This window comes from Antechinus flavipes, chromosome 3 (genome assembly GCF_016432865.1).
Source record: "Antechinus flavipes isolate AdamAnt ecotype Samford, QLD, Australia chromosome 3, AdamAnt_v2, whole genome shotgun sequence".
Taxonomy (NCBI): Eukaryota; Metazoa; Chordata; class Mammalia; order Dasyuromorphia; family Dasyuridae; genus Antechinus; species Antechinus flavipes.
The window spans coordinates 290,134,197-290,148,650 of record NC_067400.1 but is presented as its reverse complement, the minus strand read 5'-3'; the positions used below and the strand labels follow the sequence as shown (position 1 = coordinate 290,148,650).

Genomic DNA, 14,454 nt, shown 5'->3' with positions numbered 1-14,454 from the left:
TCAATTAGGGCATGGCTCAACAAGTTGTAGTATATGCTTGTGATGAGATACTATTGTACTATAAGAAATGATGAACAGGATGATTTCAGAAAAACTTGGAAAGATTTACATGAAATGATATAAAGTGAAAGGAGAATAGCAATATTATATGATGAAGAATTATGAATAACAGCTATTTTCAGAAATACAATGGTAAATTTTCCATCACAAAGGACTCATGATAAAAAATGCTATATCCACTTCCAGGGAAAGAAGTGAGGTAGTCTTAATAAAGATCAAAGTACACAATTTTTTACTTTATTTTTAGTAGGAGTCTGTTCTCTTTCATGATATGACTAATATACAAATATGTTTTACATGACTGCACATATATAACATATCAAATTATTTACCATCCACATAGAGAGGGAGTGGGGAGAGAAGGAGGGAGAGAATTTGAAACTCAAACAAATTTAAAGTGAATACTAAAAATTGTTTTACATGTATTTGGTTAAAAAAAGAAGAAGAAGAAGAAGAAGAAGAAGAAGAAGAAGAAGAAGAGAAGAAGAAGAAGAAGAAGAAGAAGAAGAAGAAGAAGAAGAAGAAGAAGAAGAAGAAGAAGAAGAAGAAGAAGAGAAGAAGAAGAAGAAGAAGAAGAAGAAGAAGAAGAAGAAGAAGAAGAAGAAGAAGAAGAAGAAGAAGAAGAAGAAGAAGAAGAAGAAATGTATGGGGCAGCTAGAGCACCAGTCCTGAAGTCAGGAGGAACTGAGTTCAAATCTGGACTCAGACACTTAATAGTTCCTAGCTGTGTGACTCTAGGCAAGTCACTTAACCCCAATTGCTTTAGCAAAAGAAAAAAAATTATACACACACACACACACACACACACACAAACACATAATTCTCTCCCACCCTCCCCCAAAAAAATTAGACTTGGAGTTAGGAGAAACCTAGACATGTTCCTGGCTCTGACGCTTAGGAGCTATATAACTCTGGACAAGTCAAACAACTTCTCTTATTCTCAATTTCCTCATCTATAAAACAGGGCATAGACATGTGGTAAGGAAATTGCTTTGTAAACCTTAAAGTGCTCTATAAATGCAAGTTGTTATTATCGTCTATGACTTTTAAAAGCAAAATATCTCATTAAAGTTATGAAAACTTTTCAGATTCCCTTTCTTTTTGTTTCTGCAAGATCTCTTATGATCTCAATTCTATCTTTCAAGTTTGCCATATTTTCTAAAATAAATTGCCATCATCTACTCAAGCTGTATTTAAAAGCACATGTAGATCTAAATTACAACCTCAACTAATGAGGTAAAGTAAAAACCAGTATGGCTCAGAACGAGAAGCAAACACTTTGAGAGATATCATACGCCCCTGGGAGGAAGTGCCTATTAATTGTTATGAATATACGCTTTGACCTAGCAACACCACTATTAGGCCTGCATCCCAAAAGAAATAAAACACAAAATGAAAAAGGACCTATGTGTACAAAAATATTTATAGCAACTCTTTTCTGGTGACAAAGAATTGGAAATCAAGGGGATGCCCATAAATTGAGGAATGGATGAACAAATTGTGATATGTAATTGTTGTGCTATAAGAAAGTATGAACAGGATGCTCTCAGAAAACCCTGGAAAGACTTGCATGAGCTGATGCAAAGTGACATGTACAGTATACAAAGTAACAGCAATATTGCAAGATGATCAGTTGCAAAGGACAGCTATTCACAGCAATGCAATGATTTACGACAATGCCGAAGGACTTCTGATGAAAAATGTTATCCATCCCCACAGAAAGAACTGATGCTGTCTGAATACAAATTGAAGCATTAAAAAACTGTTATGCATATTTCTGTTTTCACAAACATCAATTTCATTCCAAAGGAGTGACCTTTCCAAATCACAATTTGTGACATCCATCTCATCTGATCGTGTGTCTCATTACTATCTTTTAAACTGTTCTTCATTCCCTAAGAAATGATTGGGGGATGGGGGGATTACATGATAGCCAGAGGAATTTAGAATTTCTTGATTTAAGTTTACAACAGACAGATAAACAGATGGGGAGGGAGAGAAAGGTGGGAAGAGAAGGGAAGAAGAAAGGAGAAAGAGAGAGAGACAGAGAGAGGGAAGGGAGAGGGAGAGACAGAGAGAAAGAGACAGACAGAAAGAGAGAGACAAAGAGAAAAGAGAGACACAGAGAAAGAGAAACAGAGAAACAGAGAGAAAAAGAGATAGAGACAGAAAGACAGAGAGAGAGAGAGAAAGAGAGAGAGAGAGAGAGAGAGAGAGAAGAGAGAGAGAGAGAGAAGAGAAGAGAAGAGAAGAGAAGAGAAGAGAAGAGAAGAGAAGAGAAGAGAAGAGAAGAAGAGAAGAGAAGAGAAGAGAAGAGAAGAGAAGAGAAGAGAAGAGAAGAGAAGAGAAGAGAAGAGAGGGAGAGGGAAGGAGAGAGAACATTCCTCTGCTAACCACAACAGTGTAGTCATGGGACAGACTGAGGCTATGATAAGAGGAAAAACATTTCCTCTCCCTTCCTAGGTACACTGTTTTCAGCTCCCCTAAAATATTCCTTCTTCCATGAGCCGTTCTCTATTCATTTTTTAAATCATAGGATTTCTAAATGTTTCAAGTTGTTTCATATCTTCACAATATGTAATACAAAGTGATTCCAAAAGTCTGAAGGTTACTAGAATATTTCCTTTGGGATCTTAGTCTTTTCCTCTATAAAATGAAGGGATTTCTTTAATATCTCTTCCAGTTTGAAATCCTGATTCTAGAATCTAGAATCTAGAATTTAGCCACAGATGGATATTTAAAAATACAGGGAACCAATCTGAAGCATTCAGAAATGAGTATTCCAATCCAAACTGAAAATGAATAGCCACAGTTTTAATTCATTAAAATGTCATCCTCCAAAAAGTAACATTCTATAAGGATAGTCCATGCATGAGTGTTTTTAGAGATGAGAGGCAGTGACATAGCTTGTGTTTCCAGTCTAAGGATAGAGCATAACTCCTCCTCCCAGCCACCCCCCCCCCCCCGTTCAGGATGGTGTATATATAAGGCTTAATGGAAAGTATTTAAGCTGCAATGTCAGAGAATCATGACACACGAGGGCCCCAAAGCCAAAAATGAGTGATAGAATGGACCAGGGATGGAATTCAGCAGTAAATAGGCAAAGATGCCATATTAGATCATTTCAAGTCACACTCACATTCCTAATTCAAAGTGATGGAGAAGAAACATATACCTAGATCAATTGGAAACAATAGTAATATTCTCTATAGGAACTATCAGTGCATTAGAAAGATATGGCAACCATGTTTTCAACTCTGATCTTACTACAGAAAAAAAGTTTATAATAGATTTCATACCTAAAATTCTTATTCCAATGATTTCCATTTATTCCCAGTTTTACACAAATTCCAATCATGTTTTATTTGCTTTCTCTTAGTGGAGAACCTTACCTCAAATGTCACAGGGAAAAAATTAAAGGTATTCACCATGAATTCCCTCTTCTCCCCTCTTCCTCATCTCTTATCCCTTTAATGCTTTCTGCCATAGTCTCCTCCTTTACCCAGGTTTCATTTGATGATGTGGTTCTACCTTAACCAAAGCTAACCTTTCTATTTATTCAAATGATCCCATTCCATCTTATTTTCTCCAATAGATTGCTTTCTCTGTCATCCCCATCTTTTCTCTAGTTTTCAATCTTTGTCTATTGAATCATTTCCTACTTCTTACAAACATGCTAATGTCTCACCAATTCTGAAGAAAAAAAAAAAAGCTTTCTCATTTGATCCTTCCATCCCTGTCATCAGACTATTTCTTTTCTATCCCTTTGGAGTTAAACTCTTCAAAAGTGCCTCCACTGTTTTTCCTCTTACATTCTGGCTTCCAACCTTATCATTCCATCAAAACTGCTTTCTTCAAAGTTGTTAATGATCTCTTAGTTGCCAAATCCAACCGTCTTTTCTCAATGCTCATTCTCATTGATCTCTGGGCAGCTTCTTACACTATTGATCACTCTATCCTGGGACTACTGACCTTGGTATTTAACAAAAATCACAGGAATAGAGTTGGTACAAGGGAAGGGCATTGTCTTATTAAAAGAACAACATGTATTTGGGGAAACATCTTTATTATTCAAAATGTGTTGCCAACCTGGCAAATTGGAAGAACATCAAATGTCAAGCCATATCAGTCATTCTACTTCCTACCACAGTGACTTGCACCAGTCACACAAGAAAAGCTTGCTGATGATTACAGCAGGCACCAATAAATGCTTGCTGCTGATTGTATCAGGCACCCAATAAATACTTGCTACTGGTTGCAGCTGGCACCCAATAAATGCTTACTCTCAGTTATAGCAGACACTTTGTAAGTCTTTGCAATGATGAAAAGAACTGCTATAAATATTTGTATATCTTTTTTATCTCTTTGGAATATAAACTTACTAGTGATATCTCTTGGGAAAGTGAAAGAGAATTCAGAACTGAAAATAAAATAAAAATAAAATTGTATTTAAAAAAATAACTATGCTCAAGTGACCCAGTGACTACACTACAGGGCTCACTCTGCCTGAAACAAACCTGGCCAAAAAGATAAGAAATTTGACTGAGACAAAAACAAAGATTTAGTCATTTCTCACCCCAACTGGCTTCAGTTTCCCCATCTAGACACTGAGGATAATAATACTTGCAGTGCCTACCTCAAAGTGTTGTGAAGAAAACACTTTGTAACCATTAAAATATTCCATAAATAGAAATTATCACTACACTTCCCAAGTCTGTCCTCTGTGCCACTGAACCTAGAATGCCTCTTAAAATGGCTTCACATGAGTTGAGTACTGCAAAGAGGTAAAAAAAAAAAAAATCAAAGCTGATGCAACAAAAGGACCCCTTCTAAAAGTTGGCTTATTAAGTTAGGCAATTACCCAGAAACATTGATCTCAATCTTCTCAACTGGCTCTGGAGAATCTTTTTTTCTTCTATTGACCTCCATTTTCTCACATCCAAAATTAAAAGTGTATATGTATATATGTATAAATAAATTTTTTTTCAATTAACATACTCGATACCTAGTACAGGAAAAGGAGCACTGGCTCTATAATCAGAAGAAATGAGTTCAAATCCTGCTCCTGACAGTGATATAACCTCTATGGACCTCACTTTCCCTATTTGTAAAATGAGAGTTGAACTAGATGGCATCTGAAATCCCTTTCACCTCTGGTTCTATGATCCTATGAATTCTTTTAAGCTATTACTTGTAATATCAGTTTTCATCCTGATCAGTGTGATACCATTCTCTTTTTAAAAAACTTATTACTAAATAAAATATACAAAATACCTAGGCAGAGTTCTCTCTTATCCACTCACCAATTTTGAGTTTTGATGTCCCCCATTTAACACTCTTGACTCTTAATACCATAGCCTTGGGGAATATAGAACAAAACCTTCTTCAATGTGACCAGTAGAAATGTCTCCACTATTTAATCCTATAGGGGTTGGTGTTCAGTTGCATCCAACTCTTCTTGACTCCTTTTGGTGTTTTTTTTTGGCAGTGATATTGTAGTGGTTTGCCATTTCCTTCTCCAGTTCATTTTACAGATGAGGAAATCGAGGCAGGCAAAGTTAAGTGACTTGCCCAGAGTCACACAGCTACTAAGTGTCTGAGGAGATCACATTTAAACTCAGAAAGATGAATTTTATTGACTCGAAGCCTGTGCTCTGTGCACTATGATACCACCTAGCAGCTCACTCCTAAAAGGGAAAAGAAGCTAAATTTTCTCACACTCAAGTTTCTATGCACAGATTTGTGACATCCCAGCCTCTTGTGGCCTAATTAATTCTTCCAGGCCATTAAGGAGGAGTAGAAATACTTAGATCCATACATCCTACAAGAATATTATTCAGCACTAAAGATAGCCTGGTTATCTCATCTCATACGACTATGGGAATCCATGTAAGTACTAAGAGGAAGATGTCTTCTCCAATTCATTCATTATTGTAGTTATAACCCCAAGACCCCCCCAAAAAAAACTGGATTTTCTTAACACTAGAAGTTGAATGCCCAAATGGCTATCAAACTGTGCACACTCTTTGGTCCAGTAGTGTCTCTACTGAGTCTGTATCCCAAAGAGATCATAAAAAAGGGAAAAGAACCTCCATGTGCAAAAATGTTTGTGGCAACCCTTTTTGTAATAGCAAGGAACTGGAAAGTGAGTGGATGTCCATCAATTGGGGAAGGGCTGAATAAATTATGGTAAATGAATGTTATAGAATATTTTTGTTCTTATAAGAAACAATGATTTCAGAAAAGCCTGAAAAGATTTACATGAAGCGATGCTGAGTGAAATGAGTAGAGCCAAGAGAACATTGTACACAGTGACAATAAGATTATATGATGATCAATTCTGATGGACATGGCTCTTTTGAATGAGGTGATTCAAAACAATTTCAATAGACTTGGGATGGAGAAAGCCATCTGCATCCAGATAGAGGACTATGGGGACTGAATGTGGATCACAACATAGTATTTTCACCTTTTTTGTTGCTATTTGCTTGCTTTATTTTCTCATTTTTTCCCTCTTTGATTTGATTTTTCTTGTGTAGCATGATAAATGTGGAAATATGTTTAAAAGAAGTGCACATTATTAACCTATATTATTATATACTACTTGCTGTCTATGGGAAGAGGATGGGGGGAAGAGAGGGAGAAAAATCTTGAATACAAAGTTCTGCAAGGGTAAATGTTGAAAACTATTTTTGTAAATATTTTGAAAATAAAAATACATTATTAAAAAATTTAAATCACAAAATAAACACTAGAAATTGAGTCAAATCTGAATAGTAGGAGGAAGGAAAACTCAGTGTTATAATAATAAAAGTAAAATCATGCTTGACTATAAGCTCTTTGAGAACCAAGAATATTGGTTCTTACATAATTATAAGATTCATTGTAATTGTAACTATAAGATTCACCATAATTGATGAACTTGCTGGTTCTCTCCTATTCCTCTACTATTTTGCACATATGGAAGAAAAGCAGCTACACTGAGGTATCACTTCATAGCCATCATAATGACAAAACTGATAAAAAAGAAAAATAATAAACACTAGAGAGGCTGTAGGGAGAAAAAGGTACATTCATACACTGTTTAGAGCTATGGATATATACCCATATATTTTTCCCTCACTTATCAGTGTACAAAAGTAGAATGTGAGCTCCTGGAGAGTAGGGGCTGCTTAATTTTTTTCTTTGTATTATTAGTCCCTTGAACATAACAGATGTTTAATTTATTGAATAAATGATAAATGGATGGTATAGAGGAAAATGCAGATTTATAGGTCCTAGATTTGAAAAGCTTTACTCAAATCACTTAATTTCTCCTCATATGTAACAAGGGAGAGTGGAGGATTGAACTAGATGATTTCCAAGGTCCTTTCCAGTTCTAAATCTTTGATCCTATAAACCAGAAATAAGTAAATACATTATTCATTTTCTTGCCTCCCCAAAGAGCTCCACTTGGTTTCTGTAGTTACCATTTAGCCAGAAGGGTGAAATCAATCAAGCTAATGAGAATGGCAGATAACTGTTCCAAGGCAGCCAAGAAGGCTCATTTTCCAAATGTTATCACCCAGAATGGTCTCTATCACTCAAGAGCCTGAGCCTGAGAAGTGATGGTGGTAGAGAGGATGGTGGGGAAAGCTTATCTCCACCAGCTTCTGTGTACAAGGAAAGCACTGATATGAGCTCAGAGTGCTAAAATAGAAAGAAAGTTATCTAAACACATGTATTTACATGCCTAGTGCACTGTAAGTACCTAATAATTAATAAAATGACCACTGATTCTGTTGTTAACCACAAAATGACTCACTGCTGCTGGCTTCCAAATCTCTCTCTCACTTCTGACCTCTCTTCTGAATTCTATATCTACATCTGGCACTGAGGAAAGAGAGCTGGACTTAAGAGATTGGAAACCTGAGTTCAGTCAGAGGATGATTTCTAGGCTGGCTCTAAAATCTACAAGCTTTTAATCTTCAATGCTACTCAAGTGCCCTAGTACTCAAGCTCAGCAAAAACTCCAAGAATGGGCTCATTATCTTTCCCCCTGAATCTGAATCTCCTGGTTTCACTCTTTTCTGTCTATGTCCCATTATTTACTCTTTCTGGTGCTCCAGATCTTCCTTCTTACTCACCTCACAAAGCCAGTTACCACATCCTGCAGGTTCTACTTCTTACATACATCCTGTGATCTGTTACCATTGCCATCACCTTAGGATAGCACCTCATTATGGCCTGTTTGACCTAGTCTAAAAACCGTCTGCTTTCTCCCCCTCCAATCTATCCTTCAAACCACTTCTAAATTATTCTTCTTTGTGCATTGAGAGGAATGCTCAGTGGATAGAGTACTAGGCCTGGAGTCAGAAAGACCTGCGTTCAAATGTAGCCTCAGATACTTATTAGCTGTACTACCATGGGCAAATCATTTAACATCTATTTACCTCAGTTTCCTCATCTATAAAAGGAAAGTAATAATAGTACCTACCTCCCAAAGCAGTTTCAAGGATCAAATGAGATAATAGTTGTAAAGTCCTTATTACAGTGCTTAGCACATAGTAGGTAATACAAAAAATACTAGCTAATAGTATTGTTATTGTAATTATCCCCCTTTTCACATATTATTCATCTACTCAGAACTCTTTAGTGGCTCTCTATAATTGTCTAAATTGAAAATCTTTTATCTGATCTTCAAGGTTTTCCACAATCTGGCACCACCCTATCTGCCCCATCTTGTTTCCTATTACCACCTTCCACAGATCCTGTGCTCCAGCTAAAATGGGCTTCTAAAACTATTATTAAAAGCTGGATATGCTAACTGTCTTTGCTAATTAATTCTACTGAATGATTGGTAAGAAGTAGGAAGAATTGGAGGAAAGGAGCTTCCTCCATGAGCTCAACTAGAAAAGATACAAGAAAATTCAAAATAAAAACTTATTTTAAATGAAACTTTATATTATAAAGATTTAAAGGACATTGTATTTTAAAACAACCGAAAAGCAACATTTAATCAATATGTGAATCTTTCAAACATGGCTAAGAGGAGCTATTTCTTAACCATCACTAAATCAAGGTGTAGCCATGTGTGTTGTCCTTATTCAAATTTCTGGACTCCACAGTCTTCATTTATCAAGCATGGGGAGGGGCAGAAGGTAGACTGATGGGGAAATTGAACCATTAGTTTATCTTCAAGGTACCTTTCAGGGCTGGTATTTTGTGAAATGTTTCCATAAAGTATACAGGGCAACTTGTCTTGAGAACAGGTCACTAAGTGGAGTTTCCAGGAGAGAGTATGCAAATAATACAGCAGCCTGAATCAGTGCCCAGCCTTTCCTTTCTAGCCCTGCCCTGAATTCTTTTAAGGATGGAAAGGAGGAAAAACAAATAAACAGACAAATAAACAGAATAGAAAGTAGAAGGATGCAGCAATTTGGAAGGAAGGGGTGGTTTCAGTGATGATTATATAATGGCAGGAAGGATATGGAGGTGACAATGACAGATGAGGAGGGATCATGAGTGACATCTCTTCCTTGAACTGTCCACCTGAGTTGTTCCATTCTTTTTTAATCTATCTTTTTTGGGGGGAGAAGGGTTAACAAAAACACACTTGCTGTCATGGTATAAAAATCCCTTCTTACTTTATTTACACTCAGGAATTACAAGTCAGACTTCTAAGCCTATTAAACAAAAACTATCCCATATAAGAAACTGAATATTACAAGCAGGGGGAAAAAAAAGCTATCATTCCATGTGTCTTAAAGAGAATAGGCCTCAATTTGTTCAAATCAGACAGTGATAGGAAATTTAGTATTAGGAAAATACTAAATACTTCAATATGAGTTATGTGCAATCATAAGTATTTATAAGTAAAGTTTAATCATTATTTTTATAGCATCCCATCTTTAAACTTCCTTTTAAAGGATACTGATGAATACTATGTGCTTTCTTCTGTTAAATGTATGAATGTATTCAAAAAGAAACAGCAGGCTAGGGAAAATCTTCAGGTTGTATCTACACTGAAATGTGATGGGAAATCACAGCAATTATTTAGATGATTAAAGTTAAAAGCACTTTAATCGGGACTATCCAGATAATTAAAGCAAAAATCTTGTCTATTGTGCTATTTATATAATTGCTTCAATTCTCCAAGAAGAAATACATCAATGAGTCAGTCAACAAACATTTACCAACTTCCTTCTATGGGGCAGGCACTGCTGGAAATTACAGCCTTTAAAAAAAAAGGACAGCAGAAGTATAATTAAATGGGAAAACTCCATTCTCTGTTTAAAAAAAAAAATACAGTATATTCAATTTCAGAGTTAGCGGTGATTTACTGCAAAATACTAATTAGACGTTTGTTTTTCTTCTCAATATGAGGGGGGGAGACCTAGTAGATTGGGGTAGAAGTGGGGAACAGAGAAAGGATATTAAGCAAATAAGAAACAAAAAGAAGAGGAAAAAGTTTGTGCAGTTTCTGGCACAAAGCAGTGTTTTTCATCCCTTCATCAACCAGGGAAAGCGCTAGTGAGAATATAGCGGCCACTACTTATAACTAAAATGTAGCATTAGACGTACAATATCCAAAGTACACAACAACTCTCACCCACCCCCCAATTCACCCCCCCCCCCCAAAAAAAAAAAAACTTACCTAGCTTGTCAGTTTCTTTACGACTCAGTCTTCGCTACTTGGTTGCAATAGCCAATTCAAAACCAGACAAGAGATGGGCTTTTGTTGATGGGGCTGTTTTGTTCCGATTGCTCTAAAAACCTCAAGAAAATTAGATTAGGTACTTGGTCCCATTTCTCTGGGAAAAGTTTTGAATCTGGGTCTTCGGATTTCTTCTTTGGGGAAGGCAATAAGCCACTAAACGGCCAGAAGGAGAGAAAGCTGAATAAGTCGGAAACTAACCAAGGGGAAATGAACAACCCTCAAGCAAAGTCGCGCAACTGTCCAGATGTGCTTCATTTGCCCGCACCCCTGGACGGGACTCGGGCTGCCGCGGCTGGCAGCAACCCAAGCTCATTGGTGGCTACGCTGTTCTCTGCTTTCTGGTTGGCTACTCTCCCCGTCACTCCATCTCCATCCCTCCGCTAGACCCAGTCTTTCCTGCCTCCCTCTATAGACGGAGAGCGGGCGCTGCAGGCGCGACCAGTGATGTGGCACTGAACAGCAGGGCGGGGAGGCGGGGCCCGGGATGGGAATGGGAAAGCGGCGCCGAGAGGGTGGTGAGGGGATCTAGCTGGGGGACAGCCCCGGGGAGGAGCGGACGGAGGTGAAAGTGAGACCTGGCCAGTCTTTAAACGCTTCTCCCTTGCCGATACTTCTTTACACACCCTGTTAGGCAGCTTTGGAAGTTTGCAAACCAGTTTGTTTGGACTGGATGTTTTCAGTCCCACCCCTGGGCAGAGACAAGAGGTGGATACCCGGGCACCACAAGCCATCCATCTCTCCACTCTTTACCACCCAAAGCAGCCCTAAAACAATCTCACCCAAGGTCCCAGGTCACTTTCCTGGGTAAGTCCTCTGGCTCCTTAGCACGGAGAATGCTCAAGGCCCACCTGCTCAGGGAACCCCGTTTCTCATAATCCTTCGGTTCCTATCCAGGAGGGGCAAAGTTTATGGGGAAGGGGCGCACGGGGAAGAGGAGAGAAATTCGGTGGGATTAAAGAAGGGTTCATCTTAAAGGTTTCTCTCCTTTCCTGAATCTTCCTCCTAAACTAACGTGGGTGAAGTGAGACTCTTCTCCCTCTAGATTATTTCGCTTATTTCGTCAACTCCCCTGGGTTTGAATATCTAAGCTGATAATTTGTTGTTCAGCTCGTTTTATAGAATGGGAAACTGAAGCAATAGTTATTTGCCCAGTCACACAGCTAGTAAGTATCCGATGCCAGATTGTAGCTCAGGAAGATGTGTATTCCTAGCCTAACGCCCTATCCATTGAGCCACTTAACGACCCCTTATATAATTCTGAACTATCTTCTAACTCTCACTTCCAACTGCCTAATGGAATCTCAAACTAAATGTCCTGTAGATATCAAACAACACGCCCAAAAACTAAACTCCTCCCTCCCCTCTTCAAAATTAATCCCAACTCTTGCCAAGTCCTGTCTATTCTACCTTCAAAACATCTCTTCTTCACTACTTCCTTCATCTGACACTATCACTGCCCTATTGAGGTCCTTATGATCTCACATCTGGATTATTGGTTTCCCCCCATTCCAATCTATCCTCCATTCATCTGCTGAACTGAATTTAGTAAAGCCTAGGTCTGGCCACATAACTCTAGTCAATAAACACCAGTGGCTCCCTATCACTCTCAGTTTCAAATATAAATCCTTGTTTAGCTTTTAGGCTTTCATAACATCACTTCCTTCCTATCTTTCCAGCTACCCTTTAAAACTGTGATACTGCTCTTTTTGTTTTCCCCATATAAGAATCCATCTCCTCTTTGAGGATATATTCTTTTTTTTTTAATTTAATTTTATTTAATAATAACTTTGTATTGACAGAATCCATGCCAGGATAATTTTTACACAGCATTATCCCTTGCAATCATTTATGTTTCGTTTTTTTCCCCTCCCTCCTCCCCCCCCCAAGATGGCAAGCAGTCCTATATATGTTAAATATGTAGCAGTATATCCTAGATACAATACATATTTGATGGAAGTGGATCTCTTCGATAAAGAGAGTTAATTCAGATCAAAGATGGACAGAAGTAGCTACACCCAAAGAAAGAACACTGGGAAATGAATATAAACTGCTTGCATTTTTGTTTTTCCTCCCGGGTTATTTATACCTTCTGAATCCAATTCTCCCTGTGCAACAAGAAAACTGTTCAGTTCTGCACACATATTTTTTATCTAAGATATACTGTAACCGAAAAAAAAAAATCCATCTCCTCACTCTAGGCTGTCCCCTAGTTTCAGTGACTTCAAGTCCCAACTAAAATCTTATTGTGTGCAAGAATAACAATAATAATAATCTTTGCCAATCTCCTTTAATGCTAATATTCTGTCTTGTGATTTTCTCTAATTTATCCTGTTTATATCATTTGTTTATATCTATTCACATATTTTCTCCCCTGTGACAGACAATATGAAGGCAATAAGTGAATTGGGGAATAGAGCTGATAGAGCCAGGAGTCAGGAACACTCATTTTCTTGAATTCAAATCTGACCTCAGACACTTACTAGCTGTGTGACCTTAGACAAGTCAATTAATCCTAATTGCCTAAGTTTCCTCATCCAGAGAATGAGCTGGAAAAAAAAATGGCAAACTACTCTATTATCTTTGCCAAGAAAACTGGAAAAGGAGTCACAAAGTCAGACATGACTGAACAACAAAATTACACTATGAGATCTTTTAAAATAAGGGCTCTTTTTTTCTTCCTTTGTAACCCCAGTACTTAGCTCTATGCCTGGTAACTACTTAACTACTTAAAAAATGTTTATTGCCCAACTGGTTTTCCCCTAGAAAATCCAGCAGAAACTACCAATCTTGCTCTAAGGTTTAGTGAAAAAAGAATAAGTTTCTTGGGGACAGGGATCCTCTTCCCAATATCATTTCTTCCAGCACAATAATATGCCATTAAAAATCACATATCGTTACTTATTGAGCTATTTCCCAGTTGATGGTTATCCTCTCAGTTTCCAATCCTTTGCCATTATAAAAAGAACTGTTATAAATATTTATGTATGTAGAGGTTCTTGAATGTTTCCAAATTATTCTCCAGAATGGTTGGATTGTTTCACATTTCCACCAACGGTGCTATACCTATATTCACACATTCCCTCCAGTATTTGTAATTTTCTGTTTTATCATCTTATCTAATTTGATTGATGTGAAATGGTACTTCAAAGTTGTTTTAATTTTCATTTCTCTAATTATTAGAAAAGCATTTTTTTCACATGGCTATTGATAGCTTGCATTTCTTCCTCTGAAAACTGACTATTCATGACAATTTAGCAGCTAGGGAGTGTGATTTTACTTATAAAATAACAAGATTGGTCATTAATTGAGCCTTAAGATTTTTTCTTAAACATTTTTGTATTCTCTGAAAGAAAACCAATTACATTCTGCTGCTCAGATTCATACCACATAGAATCACCCTACCTCTACTGCTATGACCAAGACATGGACTCACCCATAATCATAAAGATCTTGCCCACTGGCACAAATGCCATATTAATTTCCATAAAACGTATTTTTAATTATGAGAGTAATTGAGAGTAATTGGTTATTGTTGTTCTATAAGAAATTAGAAGCATAATGAATAAATAGAATGATGGGGAAAATGATTATTTGCCATCTAGGGGAGGAGGTGGGGGGAAAGGAAGGGGAAAATGAGAACACGAGGTTTTATAGGGGTGAATGTTGAAAATTATCCATGTATATATTTTGAAAAT

At 37.3% G+C, this 14,454-nt stretch overlaps 1 protein-coding gene across 1 annotated transcript in view; it reads right to left on the bottom strand.

Moving 5' to 3' along the window:
• Positions 1-11,050, bottom strand: part of TMEM45A (transmembrane protein 45A) — an 80,018-nt gene extending 68,968 nt beyond the window's left edge. The window contains exon 1 of the mRNA XM_051985191.1: positions 10,697-11,050. The gene's annotated coding sequence lies outside the window, so the exon portion shown is untranslated. The remainder of the gene's footprint in view (positions 1-10,696) is intronic.
• Positions 11,051-14,454: the final 3,404 nt, after the last annotated feature.